The sequence below is a fragment of the Muntiacus reevesi genome, chromosome 1, assembly GCF_963930625.1.
Source record: "Muntiacus reevesi chromosome 1, mMunRee1.1, whole genome shotgun sequence".
Lineage (NCBI taxonomy): Eukaryota > Metazoa > Chordata > Mammalia > Artiodactyla > Cervidae > Muntiacus > Muntiacus reevesi.
Genome location: NC_089249.1, coordinates 8,552,903 through 8,565,000, shown reverse-complemented (window position 1 = coordinate 8,565,000; position 12,098 = coordinate 8,552,903). Strand labels below are relative to the sequence as shown.

Genomic DNA, 12,098 nt, shown 5'->3' with positions numbered 1-12,098 from the left:
GCCTAAACCAGGAAGCAGCGTTACTTCCAAGATGGTGGAATGCACTGTGGAACGTCTCAGGCTAAAGCTTCGGGAAGGTCTGGGCAGTAATTCCAGTGCTGCTGGACACCAGGTGCTGAATGACCTGTCTAGGTTTCTGATTTTACCCAACTATTGCGTGTACCACCCAGCGTCCTAGGCATTATGTCACTAGGCAGACCCCCAGCATAACCTGAGTAACGAAGTCTTGGCCAATGTAGTGTTCATGTCTAAGTGCCATGGAGGCTCTGAATTCTTCCTCCCTAACTTTCTGTCAGCCCAGATAAATAGGGACATGTACTAGTGTGAGCTTTATCTCCTCACGTTTTTATTTTTCTTGCCAAAAGTGTTCAAGGAAAGCAAACTGGATGGTGTGGGTTCTTAAGAATTTGTAATCAGATAAAGGCAAGACAATATCTGGAAAATCAGGATTTGACTAGAAAGGAACTCCAAAATTCACCACTTTAAATGTGTTGAGGCATGTTGAATGAGTCTCAAATGACTGAGTAGGTTAGACTTTTCACAGATGGCAATGGCATGGCCCTGAAGTTAATGCATGTGCACACCCTTCATGAGTTTCAGAGAAACTGTGTGTATCAGGAAAGTGCCAGGGAGCTTGTAACTTTTGATATTCAGCTGTCCAAAACTTGCCAAAAAGTTGACTTAAATAATGTTTATGTTATTGAATAGTCTAAATTCGGTAATTTTTTCTCAAATTTAAGTTAGGCCATCAGACAGCCTTAACTTAGACCAGTTCGCCCCCTCATAAAGTTTGGTTTTAGTTTTGTGGCTGTTCAGTCACTAAATTGTGTCCAGCTCTTTGCAACCCCATGGACTGCAGCACGCCAGGCTTCCCTGTCCTTCAGTATCTCCTGGAGTTTGCTCAAACTTATGTGCCTTGAGTAGGTGATGACATCCAACCATCCCATTCTCTGTTGCCCCTACTCTTCCTGCCCTCAGTCTTTCCCAGCATCAGGATCTTGTCTTTTTTTTTTTTTTTTGCTAGATTTTGGTTTAGCATCATGCTGAAGACCCCAACCGTGGCCTGTTAGGAATGGGGTAACACAGCAGAAGGTGAGTGGTGGGCCAGAGAGTGAACATTGATCTGCTGTTCCCCATTGCTCGCATTACCGCCTGAATCATCCTCCCTGCAGCCCAGCCCATGGAAAAACTGTCTTCCACAAAACCAGTCCCTGGTGCTAAAAAATAACTGGAGACTGTGGCTATAGACCTCTAACAGAGAGTGTTAGCAGACATGGTCCATGAAGTACACCACTATATTTGTGTTAGGGGTCCTGTCCCTCTCAGAGATAAACCTGACTGTGTTCTTGCAACTCTCAAATCTCTCTTCTGTGCTGTGAGCAGAGAGATTTTTCTGATAATTGTGTATAATCATGCTATTCTCCTACACAATAATCTTAATTGCTTCTAGACTAATTGCAGAACCAAATCCAAGTTTCTTTTCAACGCATTCAAAATCCTTGTTGAAGTGGCTTCATGTTACCTGCCTAGCCTCACTTCTTCCCTCTAGCCCCTTGAGCCCCAGCTCTGGCAATACTGAACCTTCAAGCACCATTCCTTCAGCTTGCAGTGTCCTTCCCTCATTTGTCTTCTGAATTACCCATCCTCAAAGCCTCAGCTCAGCATCTTCTGTAGAATGTTGACTCCCCCAAGTTGACTTTAGAGCTTTTTTGCCTGCTTCAGTCCCAACTCAAGCACCACTTATCCTGTCTTGTAATTGTGTTTTTGTTTCCCTTCATTTTGTTGATCTGGATCCCCTCTACAGCGTGCTTCTGAAAGGCAGGATCAGTTTCCCATTCACGTCCCTAAGACACCAGTGCCCACCGCAGCATTCAAGCCGTTGTTACTGCTTGTTTTCTCCCGATTACAAGCAAGCTGTCACCTTCCCCTCCTTCTTTTCTCTCCTGGTCCTCATCTTAAAAATGGCTTATTAATAATCTCAGTCAAGGGATGGGAGCAGTTGGAAGAGCAGCTTTGACACATTCTGAGCTATTGTTTGGAAGAGAAGGTAGTCCTCTGATGGAAATACGTGTCCAAAACTTCACCTCTGTTCTGATTTTGTGTGACGTTTCCTATCATGTGGAACATGAGTAGCTGCCTTTTCAAGCGCCTCTTCAGACCGAGTCTGTTAATGAGGTTTGTTCAGTCCAGTGTGGGTCAGAGCCAAGCGTGTTTGCTCACAGATGCGCATTAAAGGAACAGGGTTTGACTGCTAAGTAGCGGCCCAGTCTTTAGGGCTGAGGTAATTTTCCAAAGCTGATTTTCTTAGTGTTCAGCAAAGTGGAATGTAATTTTAATTTGCAAGGAGGACTTTGGCTTCCATGAAACATAACTATCAGCTTTTTCTCAAAGAATTTCTTCACACTGATGCCAGGGAGGTCGAATGGAATAGTTAGAGATACAAACAAATGTAATAAAAAGGAGGCCCTGAACAAATTAAAATTTCTGAAATTTCCTTTGACAAGGAAGTTCAGCCAGTATTCTTGTTTAACGATGTCCAAATACTCATTTTGTATGAACGTTAAGAGCAGAACATCACAGGCATGTATATTTTAAGATATTACAAAGCCAATTTGAATAAAATTTTAGCTCACCAAGCAGTCAAAGGCATCAAAGATGTTTATCTACTTGCTGAAGATACTTTATGTGGAGGGTTCAAATGGGCAAAACTTTATAATTGGTTCACTTCTCCAGTTGAGCACGTAAAAAGTTTATGGATGCAACAATTCAATAGGCGTTGCCGCACCAGAGCATCGCATCAACTATTTATAACTCAGCCTGCCATCCAGACATGCAGCCACGTCAGAATAAGATATAAAAATCCACCCAGTGAGTAGGCTTTCATTAACCGTTCATTTCCTTCTGTAAAATTGAGGGCCATGTAACTAATTCTCTCACCTCAGTCTTCCTACATAGTGCCGCCTGGGAAGCCCTATATAAAAATTACATGTAGGTAAATGTACTATTAGGGGTTTCCCAGATGGCTCGGTGGTAAAGCATCTGCCTGCCAGTGCAGAAGACATAGGTTTGATCTCTAATCTGGGAAGATCCCTTGGAGAAGAAAATGGCAACTTATTTCAGGATTCTTGCCTGGGAAAACCCCATGGACAGAGGAGCCTGGTGGGCTACAGTCCATGGGGGTGTAAAGAGTTGGACATGACTGAGCAACTAAACAGCAACAGTAAAAACAAGTGTACTATTTAGGTACCCAATGTAATAGAAAGCTGGTTGATTCCAGTGCAATAAATGTACAAGATAATGAACTCATGGATGATATGATTCTCTGTTCCCTGCCCTCTATTTTCCTTCCTCCAATCCTACGGTTCCTCTGAACTCTCAGTAGGAGGGGTCATAGGGATAGAAGCCAGCACAGTATTCTCGTTTCTAATGCTTCCCCGGGACATTTATTAGTAACTCCAGAGTTGGGAGGAATAGTTTAGGGATACTCAGCCACATATACAAAGATGAGAAAGGGCGAGGTCTCCTGATGATCTATGGAACTGAGGGCTTTATTGACACTTCACAAATGGCGTAAAACTCAGATCCAGGAAGACATTGTTTTGCTACAGAATAACCTCGGGAACATGAGTTTGTAGAGTTTTTTCCTACTTTTTTTTTTTAAAACAGAGAGGGAAAGCAAGGTAATGGAAAGGCTGGCATTATAAAAGTCAACAGACATTAGTACGAACTTGGGAGCAGCATTCCTTTTCACAGAGAAAACTGCCTGATGACAGCTATTGTTATGTCTCTCTCACCTTGGAGTCTCACCTGTTTAGTTGTTGGGATGGAGGTGACTTTGACCTCATGGTACAATTAGTCCAAGGGGATTGGAGCTTTGCTGGAGGGAAAGGGGCAAGAGTGGGTCTCAGTATTGTGGATGACGAATGTCACCTTCCATATCATAATATCATCACCTTCCATAGTAAATGATGTTGCTTGCATCAAGCAATCAGCCACTGCAGTCACCCCCGACTGTGCACCCTTAGGGGATGCAGGATGGAGGAAATCAGATGTGGCCCTAGATAGTTATGGTGCATATCAAAGGAATGAGTTCAGTGAGCCCAGACTCACGCATCTTCCCATACAGAGAAAAGTGCTAAGTCCATTAACTTCAGATGTCTAGTTTTTCTTTAATTAACAGTATTCTTTTGATGTTCAAACTACCTGACTTTTGTTGCAAAGACTCCAATATATCCTGGTTCCTTCCTTACCTCTTCAAAACGGTCCCTCAGAACTGAGAGGCAGTGTCTCCTGAGCTTAAGACCTCAACACATCTGCCGAATAAAACATAATTTTCAACTTTTACATTGTTCATTTTTTTCAGTCAGCAGTGTTAAAGTTAATAGAAATCAGAGTCAGTGTCTCCCTTAGCTGACATCAATATCCGCAGACCAACAGGCCTTACCCTGTGACTCTTTTCTTCTGAGTGTAGTAAGGGCTTCTGATGAGTTTTACGAGGAGTGTAGATGAGGGTTGATTCTGCCACACGCCCTGCTTGGCTGCTGGGGTTTCTCAGAGGACTGCCTGCTTGTGACTCGCACCCGATGTCACGAGACATGCTGTGTTCGAGAAATGTGCTGCAGAAGTGATGCAGGGGCGATTGACAGACTCCTCCCGCTTCCTGTCCTAAACTGTGCTGTGAGGGCGAGATGAGCATGGTAGGACTATCCTACTCTGCAAGGAGGGGCTGAGGTTCAGAGGATATTTATTGGGCATTATAGTTAGTAAAGATTATAATCATCACAACCAAAATGAGCAGCACTTACTGAGCACCTACTGTATGCTGAGTCCTTGGTGGGCAAATTTACATACAGTCTCACATCGTTATATGGAATCCTTATTATCACCCAGAGAGCTCAGCGTCACAAACCTCGCTGTATGGAAAAGTAAAATTCAGAGATCTTAAGTCATGCATCCAAATCACACGATGAGTAAAGGGGAAGCAGGGGTCTGCAGGGGAGGAAGACATTTTCCTCTGCTCTTCCAGCTTCTTCTGTCTGGGCCCTGTGGTGACAAGGGAACACAGAGAGGACCTTTTATTTTCTTTTTAAGATGTTTTACTATTTATTTAACCATTCTCTGTTTTTGAATGTTGTCTTCTTTTTTTTTTTTTTAATTAAAATTTTTGTTTCGTTGTTATAGTTTAGTCACTAAAGTGAAAGTGAAAGTCTCTCAGTCGTGTCCCACTCTTTGGGACTCCATGGACTGTCCATGGAATTCTCCAGGCCAGAATACTGCAGTGGATAGCCGGTCCCTTCTCCAGGGGATCTTCCCAACCCAGGGATCAAAACCAGGTCTCCTGCATTGCAGGCAGATTCTTTACCAGCTGATCACCAGGCAAGCCCAAGAATACTGGATTCCTTCTCCAGGGAATCTTCCTGATCCAGGGATCAAATCCTCATCTACATTGGCAGACAGATTCTTTACCACTGAGATACCATATAGTTGTTTTACAATGTTGTGTTAGTTTCAGGTATATAGCAAAGTGATTCAGTTGCACATGTACATATACATGTATCTATTCTTTTCCAGCTTCTTTTCCCCCGTATAGATTGTTACAGAGTATTGAGTAGAGTTCCCTGAGCCGTACAGTAGGTCTTTACTGATGATCTATTTTATAGACAGTAATGTGTGTACATCTGTTCCAAACTCCTAATTTACCCCTGCTCCCTGCCCCTGTTTCCCCTTTGGTCCCCGTAAGTTTGTTTTAGGAGTCTGTGAGTCTGTTTCTGTTTAGTAAATAAGCTCATTTGTATTATTTTTTAAGATTCCACATATAAGTTATGTCATATGATATTTATCCTTCTCTGTCTGACTTGCTTCACTCAGGATGACAGTCTCTAGGTTCATCCATGTTGCTGCAAATGGCATTATCTCATTCTCTCTATGGCTGAGTAATATTCATTGCATATAGCTACCACAGCTTTAATCATTGAGAGGACTCTGATCTTTAGGCCCTGTTCCCTTTACCACATCTCGCTCATATTCTCTGCAGGTATTTCTGGTGATAGCTCTATTCCAGGAAAGGCCTTTTATGGAGCAAGTCTCCTGACTCAGTGAAGCACATGGAAGCCAGAACTGTGGCACAGGCTTTAGAGAAAAGAAAGAGTTTTATTAATAGGTTGATGGCCTTAGGAGATACAGCTCAAATCTGTCTTCCCAATTCAGAGTTTGGAGCAGAAATTTAAGGGGTAAGGGATTTTCTTTTTGCTTTATTTATTTATTTATTTTTTAGGGGTAAGGGATTTTCAAACTTGGAAGCTGATTGGCTAGTCTAGAATCAGTCCATAAGCTACTTGCACTGCTGGAAGCCAGATTTTCGTTATTGAAGGACTTCTTTCTTTGTAATGGAGAAGGAAATAGCGACCCATTCCAATGTTCTTGCCTGGAAAATTCCATGGACAGAGGAACCTGACAGGCTACAGACCATGGGACTGCAAAGAGTTGGACACGACTGAGCGACTAACACTCTCTTTGTAAAAGGTTCTGGTGACAATATTTCTATTCTTTGAGTTTGGTATACTGGAGATTCTTGATTCTGGGGTGATCTGGGAGACAGAGGTTCCTGTCTTGCACATGAGCAGTGCTGTTTTTGTAAAATAACTCAAGGTTTGGTTAAACAGCACCCTGTTTAAGGAGACAAAACCAGTTTAAGCTGTTTTACATTCAGTTTCAGGTCCTGTGTCTGAATTGTTTCAGGCAGTTATGGGGAAGGTCAAAGTTTCTTCCTGAGTCATTTGGGCCTTGATTGTTTTCAGCTAAAATAATTTGCATGCTAGGGACTAATTGGTATCACTGACTCAATGGACATGAGTTTGAGTAAACTCCGTGGTTGGTGATGGACAGGGAGGCCTGGCATGCTGCAGTCCATGGGGTCGCAGAGAGTCAGACACGACTGAGGACTGAGCTGAACTGAACTGAAAGAGACTAATTAGCGTAGCAGGTTTTGCTTCCCTGAGATTCAGGCCGAGACTGTCAGCATCCTGCCTCACAGCGCTGTCTCCTTTTTTGGGGAGTCCCTGCCCATGTGCCCCTGGCTCTCTTGGAGGCACCAGCGTGGAAGTCCCTTTTCCTGTTGGTGGCTTCCTGCAGCTCTCTGACCTTGGGCGTTCTCTGGTCGCTGAAAGTGTGTTTCGTTAGAACGCTGGGCAGGCTGGAAGTCCTGAGGGCCTCATGCTCCAGGAGCAGCCCTCAACCATTGAGGTTTAGAAACCAGAAAGATTTAATGCCTTGTTTCCTTGCCCTTCAGCAATTTTGAGGTCTTAGAAAAGACAACTGCTTAGAGAGTCCCTTGTGGGATACAGTCTGGGTTGCCCACAGAGTAATCCCTCATTAACCCACCTTTCACAGATCTTCCTTCCTCTTCTTGTTTTCCCCGCTAGCTCAAGGTGTTCTCTGAGATCAGCTCCCCAATATTCCCTTCACCCAAGACCCAAATTAAGACAACTAGGTACCCCTCAGGGAGTCTTCTGTCTGCTGGTTAATGACAGAATCATGCATTGTTTAGGATGAAAAATTAAGACAGATGAGAAAGACTCATTGCATATGTCTAAAGACACTGGGAGCTCTGCAACCTAGCTGTCACTTTTGTACACAGACAGAACACTTGAAACAGCTCAGATGTTCCCCCTGTTCAGTGCAGTGGCTGCATGAAAAATATTTTCCCAAGTGTTTATGCAGGTCTCTAAGCCAACAGATTTCAGAATTAGGCCTTCAAGTTGACTAATAATATGGGAGAAGCTTAGAAGTAATAAAATAAAGTTTAAACATGACCGTGTGCCGCAGAAATGCTCCCTCAAACCAGAGACTGAATTAGAAATGATATGAAGAAAAATGAGCTTGCTACATCTCATTAGGGAGGTACTGCTAGATTTGCATTTTTGTTTAATACTCAAATGCTGCCACATTATAGCTGAGTCATGACTTCAACTTCCTTTAACAAATTAAAATGAGATTGGGTAAACAGACATCTAGAATACCAGCAAGCATTAACGAAAGTCTGAAAATGGTGCTGGTGATCATAGACCTTGCCTATGGAGCAGTGTGCTGTGAGCATCCAATTTCCTTCTGATTCTTTAAATTTGTCATTTTTATTAAGTAACATAAATTTAAGTGATATTTCATTAGTTGGGATACACGGGGATATATGTAAGGAAGAAAAATTGGTTAAAAAAAAAAATCACAGGTAATGGCACCAGTGTCCCACTGATAATGAAAAAGAAATAACTTCTCCTGTGATTCCTAGTTTCTTATCATTATCAGAGAAGGAATATTGCCAACATTCAGCATCATATTCCAAATAGAACTTATCCTCTACTGATGAGATAATAGTTCATTTACACCCAAGATTATAATGCAGTTTGGAATCATACTTTCCCTTTCAATTTTCTTTCGTCGTCCAATATCATTAGGTTCACAGTTAGTTATAAAGGAGATTTATGGTTTTAAAACATCATCTTGTTTTCTTCTTTGCTGCTAACGAGTTGTATGAAATAAGTATTATTTTCCAAATGTTCGTTCTGAGTGTCACAACTATACAATTTAGCAAGGAGCATCAAAGCACTGTTAATGCTGCAATTTGGTGACAAAACACCTCTCAGGTTTCAAGTGCCTCTTGCTATATTTCTTCATTTCAAAGGATTTATTGTTTTATTTCCTTGGCTGTAATGGTTGGGTCCTAGCGTAATAGGCTTATTTTGATATTTTCTCCATGGTTTATTTCAATAACAGCTAACTCTACCTTTGAATGATGGTCAGCAGACAGGAAAACAGTGGGTGTCCCATTTTGCCTTTTTTGTCTCAGCATCTGCAATGGATCATTTCATCATTGATGACAGAGTTGGAATCTAAATACTGACTTGGAAGAGAGTCCTTCCTCCCTCCGTTTGAGGAACACTGGGAGTATCAGGCCATCCACTCTAGTTTTAAAAAAAAAATTTTTTTTTTCAAACAATCCCAAAACAAACCACAAAAGCCTGAACTTCTAAGATGTGAATCTCAGTAATGACATGGATTAGAAACAAGCAGTGGACACACAAGCATACCCTTTAGGTGTAGGCAGTTAAGCAGGATCCAGAGCGTGGGTTGCTTTCTAATTACTGACTGAACTGGAATTTGCATACAAATGATGGATAAACACTGCATCCTAGCATGGTGGGCTACAGTCCATGGGGTTGAAAAGAGTTGGACACAACTGAGCGACTAACGCCTTCACTTTCAAACACTGCATGCTAGAATTCCTACTTCTTCATAGTTTTCCAAGAACACTGCTCCCAGCCCTGCCAGTCTCTTAGGATTTTACTGGAATGTGACCATACCGTAGGCAGAGATATAATAAAATACAGCCATTTGTAAATGGAAAATATATGCAGAGTGTCTATGGAGTAGCATGTTTTCTAGGCTTATTTGAAGGTGGGACAGAGATATTAAACTGAAGCATTGAAGGTGGTGTTTCCTACTACCCGTCTTATGGGCCTCATGCTTATGCCTTGGGGGGTTTCACTGAACTGTGAATGTCTGTCTCAGGAAGGCCAGTGTAAATCTCAGTCCCTACTGCAGTTTGCAGACCCCTAAATATCCCTTCTGTTTTCATACACCCCAAATTTATAGAAGTCATGATTCTACAGGCAACACAATTAGGTATTTAAGGATCTTTTAAATAAATTGGATATCTATGTCCAATTATTTAACTGGATATCCATTGCTTTTTAATATATATAAGATCTCAAAAGAAAATTAAAACCATCTGAAAGAAAATGTTAACAAAGAAAAAACTGAATGCTCAGACACAAATAGTTTCTTCACTTTTGATTTGTTTTTGAAATATCATTAGTCAGAAGCAATAGTGTTCTCAGAACCCACGGTGGTAACTCTACCTGGCCTGGTGGTTCAGAAACAGTCTTTAGGAGAACCAGGCATCATCCGGCTGTAGGAGGAGAGTCTTCATTCCACAAATTCACTCTTTGTGATCAGTGAAAATAGCCTCTTAACTTCTTGTCATTCTTCTACCCTTGACCTGCAAATTAATCTCAACACAGCAGCCAGACGTGAACATTTAATAACATCAGATTGTGTGATGCTACTCAACACACCCAAATGGTGGCCCATTTCATTTGGAGTGAAAGCCAGGAGGCGAGTGATGAACTGCTTTACGCGTTACTGTAGAGAAAGATTGGCCAAGCGTTTTGCGGATACTTACCACATGATCTCCAGCTTTTCAACCTGAGTTAGTCATTTATTTCTCTTCTATCCAAAATCCAACTGTAAATCAATGTCTTACTCTAAGTTTTTGATGACAACATTCAACTTTTATCTTATATTAGTTGGTATAACAGTAGTTGCTATAAGAGGTAAGTTTGAAACCTCTATGGTTCAACACTGTACAAGCTTACTTTTTATTTTGACCATGCCACACACCTTGTGGGATCTCAGCTCCCCAACCAGGAATTGAACCTGGGACACAACAGTGAAAACCCAGAATCCTAACCACTAGGCAACCAGGGAATTCCTAAAGCTTACTTCTTATTGCCAGGATCATTCGGATCGCTTCCTGGTTGGTCACCCTTCCACAGGGTCAATCAGGAACCCAGGCCCCCTCACTCTTGTGGCTCCTCCCTACTCGAGGTTCTCAGTGTCTCTCCATTCAGGTGTGAGGAGAGAAGGTTGACATATTTTAATACGATATTTTGGCCAAAACTCACTGGTTGAAATTCAGATACTTCACTACACTTGACTACAAAGGATGTTTGAAAAGGCAGTGTGTGCCCAAGAGGAAGAGAAAATAGATCTGTCAATCAGCTAGTAGGCTCTGCCATACCTGTCTGCCATTTTTTCTGTTAGTTAGTGTACCATATAGCCTATTATTATTATCTCCTGGTTGTTTTGGTCTTGCTCATAAATAGGCATCATGATTGGATATTGTGATACATTCTTGGGTAGGCAGCAGAGGAGAAAGAGTAAGTCTCTAGAGTCCGAAATATTTGGGTTTACATAATAGCTGGACACTTAGCGCTGTGTGCCTTTGGCCAAGTTATTTAACCTTCTGATCATTAAGTACATCTGTCCAAGAAGACATAAAATGCCGGTCTCATGAGAGGGCTGAAAAAGAAACATACCAGAAAGCAAAACAGCATCAGTGAAGAGTACAGATCCTGAAGGCGGCGTGCTTGGGTTTGAATTTTGACTGTGTCCCCATTTTGTTAGATGATCTTGGATGAGCTTCAATTTCCTCATCTGTAAAATGGAGATCATAATATTACATATCTTATACAAGTATAGGAGGGAACTAAATGAGTTAATATATGTAAGGCATTCAGAATAGTGCATGAAACATAGAGTGTTAGTTAGCTCTCATTTGAGAGTATTTGGTGTGTCTTATAGGCTCTTGTTAAGTGGTCTTCTTTCCTGGTTATTGCCTGACATGGGTTGCTCTTTTGCAGAAACTGTTAAAGCCTGAAAACCCCCAAAGATCTCCCAAAAGTGCTCTTCAAGGGTAAGATTTCAAGTACATTAGTGGGATGTTAAGGAGCTGTTTGTGTAGAGAGCCTTACCAAATGGCCACCAGCTTTGATTACTGCAACGCTGGTTCTGGGTCCTGGCGATAATTGCTCAAGAGAATACACTGACACAGAGCTCTTCCAGAATGATTTTAAAAAAATGTGTGATGTGAAGTTAAACAGCACAGGACTCGTTACCAATTTGGGTGGACAATGGCGAGGGGAGGTTATCTGGGGTGTCAGGCTCATCTAAGTAAAAGATTGCAGTCTGAAAAATTGTTTAAAGAGAAATATAATTAGAATAATGGGACAACATAATGGGAAATCAATGCTATTAGTGTAATTGCTAATTGCTACATTAGAACATTTATCCAAATCTCTTCTCCTTAAAACTAAAAACATGAAATTAAGTCACCACAGTAGACAATTTGTATAGAGGGACTCGGGGATTTTGGATTACTTTGGAAAATCTGCCCAGAACAATTTATCATTGTACCAAACATCAAGCTGAACTGTCTCAGTTCAAGAAGAGAATGTGCATGAAAGGACTCACGTTTTCACTCT

The 12,098-nt window shown here is 41.7% G+C and overlaps 1 pseudogene; it reads left to right on the top strand.

The window, feature by feature from the left end:
• The window catches only part of LOC136159108 (17S U2 SnRNP complex component HTATSF1 pseudogene), a 210,718-nt pseudogene that overhangs the window by 195,749 nt on the left and 2,871 nt on the right, over positions 1–12,098 (top strand).